The sequence below is a fragment of the Talpa occidentalis genome, unplaced genomic scaffold (genome assembly GCF_014898055.3).
Source record: "Talpa occidentalis isolate TD23 unplaced genomic scaffold, MPIMG_talOcc4v2.1 talOcc4.216, whole genome shotgun sequence".
NCBI lineage: Eukaryota > Metazoa > Chordata > Mammalia > Eulipotyphla > Talpidae > Talpa > Talpa occidentalis.
The window spans coordinates 1-12,028 of NW_023602252.1; the positions used below are offsets into that span (position 1 = coordinate 1).

General features: G+C 48.3%; 1 pseudogene; it reads right to left on the bottom strand.

Moving 5' to 3' along the window:
* Positions 1 to 6: 6 nt before the first annotated feature.
* LOC119253866 (alpha-sarcoglycan-like) lies at positions 7 to 8,696 on the bottom strand (annotated as a pseudogene).
* Positions 8,697 to 12,028: the final 3,332 nt, after the last annotated feature.

Genomic DNA, 12,028 nt, shown 5'->3' on the forward strand with positions numbered 1-12,028 from the left:
ATTGCACCAGTCAATACGGAAGTGAGGTGCCAAGGTGTCATAGCAGGACAAGAAAGTGGAGCCTGGCCCTGGCACAGCGTGCGTGGCTATCGGGAGATGCCCACCATCTTCAGGCAGGTGGAGAAGGTGAGGCCGAGCCCCACCTTGATGTACACCTGGCCAGAAAGAAGTCACTGTCAGCAAGTGGGGGAATGACAGGCACTTGGAATTGGGGGTCCCAGGGTCCCCTGAGATCTGTGGGGGATACAGTGAGAGTACACAGAGCACAGCAGTCATCTCGGGCCTATCCCTCCTAGAATGTCCAGGATGGATGGATGTTTTATGTCCTCATGGGCACCAGGAGTGCAGAGTTCAAGGTAGCTAGGGTTTGGCCCACAAGGTGCAAGAGGGTGATGAAGGTGGCCAGAGGACGAGACAGAGATGTGAGACTGGGAGGTGCATGCTAAGAGTGGATGCTGATGGGTACAGCCCCACCGAGAAACTAGGGAGACCAGTGTTCTCTGCCCCACCACCCAGACAAAAAGCAAGCTGCCTCCTCCTCCTTCAGGAAGACCTCCTGGGTTGCACACCTACCCTTCCTTGCGCCCCTCAATGGGAAGGGGAACACGGCCCCCACGGTCCAAGGGCAGAGGTGATATTGAGCAGCTGGAGCTCCCCTGGCTTCCAGAGTTCCCCAGGGGTGGGTGAGAAGCGGTGCAAGGTAACAGAGGGCAGCACCTCCTCCACATCATGGCTGCGCACAGGAACTCAGCCTGGTAAGGGAAGTAGGGGGGCCTAGGGGTGCAGGTGGGCACCTCAGGCTTACATGGAATCCTTCTCAAGCCCTCTGCCCCCTGCTAAGCACCTCCCTGTGTTCCCTGCAGGCCCGCTTCTCTCCCTCCCTAAATACCCCAGAGTCCTTCCCTAGCGACCCACAGCCTCAATGGCTCACCAAGATCCCACAGATTGTGCAGAGCCGACCAAATGAATACACCTCCAGAGTCTTCCCAAGGATGCCCTGTCCCCACTGTTCTCTAAAGTCTCTCCTTTTCACAGTACCCTCCTTCTAGAGGAGATTCCCCCTAAGAATAGTGGGAAGGGGCACTCTCCGACCGGCAGAGAGGAGGAAACAACAAACCAAAACGGCCAACAGAACAAACGACGCAGCAAGCGGGACTGTGAGTGGAAAGGAAACTTATTGCAGCACCACACCCCGTGAACGGGAGCTGAGGCGAACCCTGCAGGATCCGCCTCGACGGTGAGCGAACGGCTCGGGCGCCATTAGAGAAGAACAAAGACCCCGGGAGATTGCGCACACAGCCCGGGCTGCCGGTAAGCTTGCGCGCGGAGAGGCGGCGGTGCGCTTGGGGCACTTGAAAAGCAAGTGCAGACCGGAATCCGCGGCTGCCCAGTCCCCGCGCCTGCGACCTAGGCTTGCGGGGAGACGACCTAGGCTTGCGGGGAGAAACGCGCGGAGGTCCTCATGAGGTGAAGGTCCCTCCCTGAGTGAGCAGGAACCAGGCGCCCAGGCACGGGAGCTGCTGCAAAAGCGCCATTCCCGCGCCACTGAACTGGGCTACAGCCCGCGTCCTGGAACTGAGGGCTTTGAACTGAGACCCGGGGCACGAAAATTCGGGGCGTGGTTTCTCCACGACGGTGGGGCACAAGGCAGACACAGCACCCCAAAGCTGTTGAGGTGTACCCTACCATTCCCGCTCTGTTCTCTGTCCCACGGGGTGGGGGAGCGAAAAACAGCCCCCAAGGACAATAGGAGAGATCTTGGCGCCACCTAGCGACCAGGGAAAAAAAAAGTCACTAAAACACCCCTATAAACAGGACATTTCTTAAGACTGCTTGAAAAGGGCAGAAGGTTTCTGGAGACCCAGTGGCCAGCCGGGAAGTTATTCACGCCAGCCCCTTCCGACCAGCAGTCTGAGCCCACAGAGGGAGCAGGCACCCACGTCCGGGGCAGACCGGTGCGCAGAAGAGTGTGCCTGAAACCGGAGGCGCAGGGACTGCATCCCGCTTCGCCATTTGAGAACAGGGACATTTCTTCAGTAAAAACTGCCTAAACCAGCAGAAAGCTCCCCCAGAAGACAGAGATGGCTCCTGGAAGAGCCAGAGGGGAGCGGAGAAGTTCACCCAAGATGTCAGTCAGTCCGAGCAACACAGTGTCCCAACGCATACGACAAATTAGAAACAGACAGTAGGGAGTAGAAGAACCACACGCAACCTAAAACTCCTCAGGAAAGAAGCACACCACAAAAGAAAACCACTCCCCAGATTGCAACGACAGCAACTTGGAAGAACTTCTGAGCCTCCAGAAAGAGAATTTAAAAATTGCCATGATTAAAAAAGTGATAGATCAGAAGAAGGAAATTGAGTCCCTAAAGAGGGAAGTAAGAGAAATGCAGGAGATCAAAGAATTAATGGAGGAACTAAAGAACTCTGGAAAAGCAATGAAAGCAGAATAGATGAAATGGAAGAACGAATAAGTAATCTTGAAGACACAGAAATAAAAAGAACCAAAACAGAAAAGAAAGAGAAGTACGAAGGAAAAAGAATGAAGAAAGACTTCGGGAACTATCTGACTCCATGAGGAAAGGAAATATAAGAGTTATAGGAATTCCAGAAGGAGAGGAGAAGATGTAGGAACAGAGAAATATTCATGGATATAATTGAAGAGAACTTCCCAAATGAGAAGAAGGAGCTGAAAATTGATATACAAGAAGCAAGAAGAACACCAAACTTCCACGACGAAAGGAAAAACACAGCAAGACACATAATAGTAAAGCTCCCAAGAATCCAGGACAAGGAAAAAAATAATGAAGCTGACAAGAGGGAAGAAACAGATAACATTCAAAGGAAAACCAATCAGGCTGACATCAGACTTCTCTGAAGAAACACTACGGGCAAGGAGAGAGTGGAGGACATAGTCAACAGACTCCAAGAAAACAGATGCCAACCAAGAATACTCTATCCCGCAAAGCTCTCTTTCCTCCATGAAGAAAGAATATGGACCTTCCCAGACAAAGAGAAACTCCGGAATTTCATTGCGACTAAACCCCCACTCCAAAAAACTACAAGGAATCCTAAAGCCAGAACCTCAGAGGACGAATAACAACGAAAGAAGACCAAAAAAAAAAAAGTTATTAAAAGAATAAATAAATAAAATCAAAGGAAAGACAACATAATGGCAAATACAGATGCTAACATATCAATATTAACTCTAAATGTATGGACTAAACTCTTCAATAAAAAGACACAGAGTTGCAGCCTGGATTAAGAAACAAAACCCAACCTTTTGCTGTCTCCAGGAAACACATTTAGCTACAAAAGAATAAAATAGGCTCAAAGTCAAAGGATGGAAAACAATCCTACAAGCAAATGGGCCAAAAAAGAAAGCAGGAACAGCTATACTTATATCAGATAAAACAGACTTCAAACTCAAAAAAATAAAAGAGACCCCAATGGTCACTACATTATGATTAAGGGGACAATACTTCAAGAAGAAATAACACTCATTAACATATATTCACCAAACGAAAGAGCACCAAAATATATCAGACAGCTGTTGTCCTCTCTGAAAACAGACATCAGAGAAAACACATATGTAGTGGGAGACTTCAACACACCACTATCAACAATGGATAGATCAACAAGACAAAAAATAAGTAAAGAAACTAAAGCTCTAAATAAGGACCTAGAGCATTTGGGCTTAACAGACATCTATAGAACACTAAACCCAAAAAAAACGGAGTACACATTTTTCTCAAGCGCACATGGATCATTCTCCAGGATCGATCACATACTGGGGCACAAGACAAACATCAACAGATACACCAAGATTGAAATCATACAACCATCTTTTCTGACCACGAAGGCATCAAACTAGAAATAAATCATAAAAAGAAGGCAAGGAACTATCCTACCTCATGGAGATTAAAAGCCACACTACTGGAAGACCACTGGACTAACGAGGAGATCAAAGAAGAAATTAAAAATTCTTTGAATTGAATGACAAGGAGGACACCAATATCCTAAATGTATGGGATGCAGCAAAAGCAGTAATAAGAGGAAAATATATAGCAATAGAAGCTCACATCAAAAAACAAGAAAGAACTCAAAGAAACAACCTAATCTCGAAGCTCAAAGATCTAGAAAAAGAACAACAAAAAAACCCAAAACCAGTAGAAGAAAAGAAATAATAAAAACCAAAGCAGAAATAAATGAAATTGAAACTAAAAAACAATCCAAAAGATCAATGAAACCAAGAGCTGGTTCTTTGAAAATCAATAAAATAGACACCCCTAGCCAGGCTCACAAAGGAAAAAAGGGAGAAAGCACAAATACACAGAATCATAAATGAAAGAGGAGAAATCACAACGGACACAGCAGAAATCAAAAGAATAATCAGTAACTACTATGAACAGTTATATGGAAACAAGTTCAACAATCTAGAGGAGATGGACAAATTCCTACAACTCTACAATCACCCAAAGCTAGATAAAGAAGAAATAGAACACCTAAACAGACCAATTACAAGCAGCGAAATTGAAATGGTAATTAAAAACCTCCCCAAAACAAAAGCCCAGGGCCTGATGGATTTACAAATGAATTCTACCAACATTCAGAGACGAATTAGTGCCTATCCTTCACAAACTCTTCCAAAAAATTGAGAAGGAAGGGACAATACCAAACACGTTCTATGAAGCCAATATTACACTAATACCAAAACCGAATAAGGACAACACAAAAAAAGGAAAACTATAGGCCAATCTCCCTATGAAACACTGATGCAAAAATCCTCAATAAAATTTTAGCTATCAGAATCCAACAATGTATCCATAAGATAATTCACCACGACCAAGTTGGATTCATTCCAGGGGCACAAGGATGGTTTAACATCCGAAAATCAATCAACGTTATCCAACACATCAACAAAAAGAAATATAAAAACCATATGATAATATCAATAGATGCTGAGAAAGCTTTCGACAAAGTGCAACACCCATTCATGATAAAAGCCCTTGAAATTCTTGGGATACAAGGAACATACCTCAACATCATAAAGGCCATCTATGAGAAGCCAACAGCCAGTATCATTCTCAATGGTGAAAAGCTGAAAGCAATTCCATTAAGATCTGGAACAAGACAAGGATGTCCACTCTCACCACTGCTTTTCAATATAATACTGGAAGTCCTAGCCAGAGCAATAAGACAAGAGAAAGACATCCAAGGAATCCAAATAGGAAAAGAAGAAGTCAAACTATCACTATTTGCAGATGATATGATAATATACATAGAGAACCCCAAAATCTCCACAGAAAAACTAATTCAACTCATCAATCAATTCAGTAAAGTGGCAGGATACAAAATCAACACGCAAAAGTCAGTAGCCTTCCTATACACAAACAATAAATCTGAAGAAGAAGAAATCAAAAAAACCCCCTTTATTATCGAAACAAAAAAAATCAAATATTTGGGAATAAATCTAACAAAAGAGGTAAAGGACCTATACAAAGAAAACTATAAACACTGTGTAAAAGAAATAGAAGAAGACACAAGAAATGGAAAGACATCCCCTGCTCATGGATTGGAAGAATAAACATTATTAAAATGGCCATCCTACCAAAAGCAATATACAGATTCAATGCTATTCCAATCAAAAATCTCAATGGCATTCTTCAAAGAAATAGAACAATTATTGATGAAATTCATATGGAATCACCAAAAACCCCGAATAGCCAAAGCTCTACTGAAAAAAAAAGAAGGAAATGGAGGCATCACACTCCCAGACTTCAAACTATACTACAAAGCCATAATCATCAAAACTGCATGGTATTGGAACAAGAACAGACATACAGACCAATGGAATCGAATAGAAAATCCAGAAATAAACCCACAGATTTATGGTCAACTAATCTTTGACAAAGGAGCAAAGACTATGCATTGGAGCAAAGAAAGTTTGTTCAATAAATGGTGCTGGGAAAACTGGGTCGCTACATGCAAAAGAATGAAGCTTGACCACTACCTCACACCATACACAAAAATCAACTCAAAATGGATTAAAGAACTAGACATAAGACCTGAAACCATAAAATACATAGAAGGAAATATAGGCGAAACACTACGGGATTTGCACATCAAAGACATCTTTACAGACACATCACCCAAAGCAGTGATAGTGAAGAGAAAGATAAACAGCTGGGACTACATCAAATTAAAGAGCTTTCTGCACAGCAAAAGAGACAATAACAAAAACAAAGAGAAACCCCACCAACTGGGAGAACATTTTTGCACCCAACACTAATGATAAAGGACTGATCACAAAAATCTGCAAAGAGCTGATGAGACTCAGCAACAACAAAGAAAATAATCCAGTCAAAAAATGGGCAGAAGAGCTAAAAAGAAACTTCTCTGAAGAGGAAATGCACAATGGCCAACAGCATATATGAAAAAATGTTCAACATCACTTGTAATCAGGGAAATGCAAATCAAAACTACCATGAGATACCATCTCACACCAGTGAGAATGGCACATATTAAAAAAAACTAGCAACAACAAATGTGGCGAGGATGTGGAGAAAAAGGAACTCTTGTGCACTGTTGGTGGAGTGCAAACTGGTCCAACCACTATGGAGAGCTGTGTGGAGATTTCTGGACCTACTAAACATAGAGCTTCCATATGATCCAGCAATTCCACTCCTAGGTATTTACCCAAAGGACACAGAAACATCAACTCCAAAGAGCACCTGCACTCCTATGTTTATAGCAGCACTGTTTACAATAGCTAAGCTTTGGAAACAGCCCAAATGCCCAAAAATAGATGACTGGATCAAGAAGATGTGGTACATATATACCATGGAATATTACTCAGCATTCAAAAAAGATAAACACATGCAATTTGCAGCAACATGGATGGCACTGGAAGGGATCATGCTCAGTGAAATAAGCCAAAAAGAAAAGAAAAATACCGGATGGTCTCACTCATAGCAGGAATCTAGAAAACTTAAATAAGGGACCAGGAAATGAATATAAGAAAGTGAAAATCAAAATCAACAAAAAACTATGAACCAGAGACACTTTTTGGGGGGCGGGGGGGAAAGGATTGGGGTCAGAATTGGGCGTTTGCAATTGTATGGGGGAATATAAAATAAAATTTAATATTTAAAAAAAAAAAAAAAAAAAAAAAGATAGTGGGAAGGGCTTATGGTGGGACTGGAGGTACCTTCTGGGTTTTCAATCAACAGTACCAGCCTCTGCCGCGTGGTGTCGAAGCTGTCCCGATTATAGGCTGTGACCTGGTGGGGGTGGGAAGGGGGCTGAGTGGCCCAACCAGAACACAAGAAACCGAGGCTGGGGCCTGGATGTAAATTACATAAATGAACATGTTGGAACACCGATCCCAGCAGGCAACACAGCCCACCGGGGTCCCTGATGGTACCTCAATGACCTGGCGCCCTCTATCTTCGGGGTGGCAGTGCCATAGAGGAAGCCAGGATGGAGGGGGCTGCGCTGGGTGTAGCGGAGCCACCGGGGCAGGTCTGGGTGTCCCTGGAGGTGCGCATGGTAGGTGATGGGGACGGTGTGTGGGACAGCTGGTGGAATAAGGACAGGCGATAAGAGACATAGTCAAAGTTTCAACAACCCTGGCAAGGCACCCCCAGTCCACACCAGTGTCACGGGCCCCCTCACCTGCGTGCTCAGGAAGGTGAGGGAAGGTTTCCTGGTCCAAGGTGTGCACAAAGACACGTCCCACCAGCGGGTGCAGGGTGGTCTGCTGCTGCAGGGCCGCAGTGCCCCCCAGCCCTGCCAGAAGACCTGTGGGGAAGCCAGGAACCCCAAACACATGGACTAGGCTCAGTCCTGGACAGAGAGAAGCTGCCCCACATCTCGGCCCCTAACCCTGGTGCTCCTAAGGGACTGAGAAATATGTGAGTGGAAGGGATTCCTTTGCAAGTGCCCAGGAAAAGAGCAACTCTCCCTCCCCAGCTATGCCACACAGTTCAAACCCTGAGACTGGTTTGTTTGGATTCAGGGAGCCCCCTCCTCATTTCTCCTTATTTTAGCTCCTGTTGGGAGTCACAGTGGGCAGAGACTGATGTCGGCCAGGATTGGTGTGTGTGTCCAACGGACACCTGAGAAAGAAACTTTAAGAATTTGGTGGTTCCTTAGAGGAAGCCAGGGTGATGGGTGCTGCGAAGAACCCAAAGACCTTTGGAGCAGGGGGGTAGCCATTCTGAGATCCCACTCCCTCCTTCCCTAATATACAAGGGGATCCCCCGCCACACTAGAGGCCAATAGAGCCGAGCAAAAGGAATCCTGGGCCCAGCGGCCCTGCCTTCTCTCCTAGAGCCAAATTTAGCCAGGGCCTAGAAAACCTCCACCTCCCGCCCAGTCAGCCTGTTAAAGGGCCCACGACCCTCTAGGCCTATGCGGTCAGGCTCACCTGGGGCCCAGGACACCCGGACCCTCAGCATTCTCAGCCCCCACAGTCCAGCGCCCAGCCCCCAACCCCAGCTCCTGGATCCTGTGCCAGCCTTGACATTAACTCCCCAAAGTCTTTTTGGCCCTTGCCTCAACCCCCACCAATGAAATAGAACCTTCCCTACTTCCACTTATCATGCCTAGATCTCAGCCTGTCCTGGCCTCTCCCCTGAAGAAGGCCCCGACTTGCCCACAAGGAGAAGAATCCAGGATAGCGCTGCTGCCATGGCTGCCCCAGCCTGGCCTGGCCAGTGAGTGACAGAGACAGGAGCAGGGGGGGAGGAGGGAGGGAGGCACAGGGGGGTGGCCCTGGCGGAGCTGGGCCCTGGTTTCAGCCCTGGGGCCCTCCCCGTTGCCACTGGAGCAGCCACTGAACAGAGGGTGGACTGCCTCCTCACACCACAGGGCCCTCCCCTCGCCCTCCAGCTGGAGAGGGCAGGTTTCTAAGCGCTAACCTGACCATCTCAGTGCCCCTTCAAGCCCGAAGGGCTCCACTGCCCTGAATGCCCCAGCTGCTGATTTCAGGCCCTTCTTTTCTTTTTTTTTATTTTCTTATATTGTGGGTCATCTTTCTATAGTTATTGTTCCCCTTGGGTGCAGACCTCCCACCAACAATCCAGCCATGTACCACAACCCGGCTCCCCAGTAAATCCTTTTTTTTTTTTTAAGATTTTTATTTATTTATTTATTTATAAGCACTGGGTACAGTCAGAAGCACGGGAGGGTGAGAGAATTCACCAGAGCCAGAGCTGGGAGCAGAACAGGCAGACCGACGAAGTACACTGCTGAGGGGAGCAGCGGGCGGCAGGAGAGGTCTGCGCGCCATGTGGGACCCTCCTCTGGTGGCTGGGGAGCAGCCGGGGATCAAACTGGTGCTGCAGAGGCTGCGGGCAGCTTCGCAACTCAGCTGCTCAACCGCTGCGCCACAGGGGAACCGCACCCCCCCCCAGCTCCGCCCCCGTAGATCCTTTTTTCACCTGGCCATCCTGTCTAAAATCCCCTCCCCCCCACCCAATACCCAGGCTTTTGCCCAGCCCCCAGCTGGCCCCAACCTGATAAGCTCTCACAACACCTTTGCATAAGCCAACCCCTGCTACCTCTTCCACCCTCATCCACCAGCAAGTCTCACCTACCTTCCGGAGCCAGCACAGCCCTGCTCCTCTCTCTGAAGTCTTTCTGTGCTCCCTTCTTTGCTTAGCCCAAGCTGGGAGCCCCTTCACCCCTGAGGACAGCCCCACCTCCCAGCATCACTGGAAGCAGAAGGATCTCGCCTTTGTGTCCCTCAGCCTGCCAGGGCACCCGGCAACTGCTAGGTGTAAGGGGTTAGGGTGACGGCTTTCCTAACAGCACACGAGGGTACTATTCACGAAGACCTGGTCCCCAGACAAAGCACCCCAGCATATACTCCAGATCTGGGACAAGAGAGAGTCCGGACGGGACCAATCCGATAGACGGCAAAGTGGAGGACGTGGCCCAGGCCTGCAGGGCCAGGACATGAACGAGGTAACTTCCGTCTGGCACTGTGGGGCAGCCTTCAAAGAGTCAACCACACCATCTAGGCCCCGTTTCCATGTCTACAAGCCAGAAACCACAGTATTTGCCTCTTGGTGTTATTCTGGAGGATTCAGCACACATTAGGAAGCACCTGCTAGGTGCCTGGGGTGCAGACATGAGCAGACCCTGGCTGTGTGGAGTTGGCATGGTGGCTACCAGGCCAGAGTCTTCATGCAGATTTACATGTGGGAAGGCATTCCACTCCAAGCAGCCCCACGAGGCAAGCATAACCCCTGTCGCCTTTCACAGATGAGAAAACTGAGACCCGTGGGGGGGCAGAACTTCCTCAAGGCCATACTGTGGATGAGCTTAGCCCCACTCTGACTCAATCAGTGATGCCATGGATGGGATCATAGGTGGGACCTTGCTTCTGCCTCCTTCCTGCACCTGCCTAGGCTCTTTATTGAGGTGAAGAGATTGGGGCTTTCCACCCACAGAGATGAAGCAGACTCTCCCCGGGGTCCCTGAGAAGGAGGCGGAGGGCTGTGAGTGCCAAGGTTCCAAAATTCTGAGTGCCTGTGACATGCTTCCTGTCCCTTGAGATAAAGGGTCTTGTTCCCAGTGTTCCCCACCCCTATAATCCAATGCCCCAGGCAAGGACGTCTGAGACCTGTAATGAGTCAGCCAGGGCCCAAAAGTGTCAGCTTGCAGATTGGGGTAAACAGTGACCAGGTTACTCAGTCCTTGTCCCTGTCTTTCTCTACCCACCTGACCATCCTACCTGTCCCTGGAGAGCCACCAAATTTCAGAGTCAGCATCCATTCAGGCAGGGCAGTTTGTCCCAGAGTCACCTTGATGCCTTCTCAGAGATGGAAGCCAGAGGAAGGAAGGTTCTGGAGGCAGAGGACTCTGGGGGAGCAGGCCGAGGTGCCAGGGCCTGGCCAGCTGCCCAGGCCTCAGCCCCTCCATGGTTCCATGTGACTCCCTTCCTCCCCCTGCTGCCTCCCCTGCTATTTTTGGAGCCACCCTCTCATACCCTTAGCTGTCTTAAGGAGGCAGTACCCAAACCCAATGCCATCAGTTCCCCAGAAGCCAGCTTTCCTACCTATCCTTTTCCCCTTCCCGAAACTGCCGGAGACAGGGACCTCGCCAGGGCCTAGCTGGAAGCCCCCTGAAAGTCTCTGGTCTTCCAGGGACCTCCCACCTCACAGCTGTCTGGATTGTGAGCCGCTGCTGGAACACTCCACACTTTCTGTTCCCTGGACTGCTTGGCTAGGGTAGGGAGAGGAAGGGAAGGACAGACGGGAGTCATAGGGTCTTTACACTTCTTATTTTGGAAAAAAAATTTTTTCTTTAAAGATTTATTTATTCACTCATACAAGAACCGGGGTACAGGCCAGATGTGTGGGAGAGTAAGAGGATTCACCAGAGACAGAGCAGGGAACATTACAGGCAGATCTACTGAAATACACTGCTGAGGGGAGCAGCGGGTGAGACGGGAGAGGTCTGCTGTGCCATGTGGGTATCTCCCTGGCCGGCCGGGATCCAACCCGCACTGCGGAGGCTGCGGACAGCTTCACAGCGCTGTGCTCAACCATCTGTGCCACCGGGGAGCCCGGGAAAGAATTTTTTATCAAACAAAAACATACAGAATAATTTAATGAGCCCTCAGATACCTATCACCAGCTTCAGGGACTATCAATTTACCACCAACCTCCTTTTGGTATAGGGCAGCCCCGATATTGAACGGGTTCCTGGCTGTGGGTCCTCACCCGCGCTTACAAGGGACTTATTAAGACTCCACTACAGGCACACACAAAAGGTTAATAAAAGGTTTATTTACAAGGGAAAGGGAAATAAGGAAAATGTACAACTCAGGGAGAAAATAGGGAAATAAAGTCTTTAATGCGTCCTACCTGATCCGCCGACCTGGAAACCCAAAAAGCACTCTCAGAGTTGGCCAGAGGCTGCGAGCTGGCGGAGAGCCAAAATGGGGAACCCCCAAAGCCCACGTGTCTGGCTTTATACCAACCTGGCTGCTTAACCCCACCCTCAGGTCCCAGCC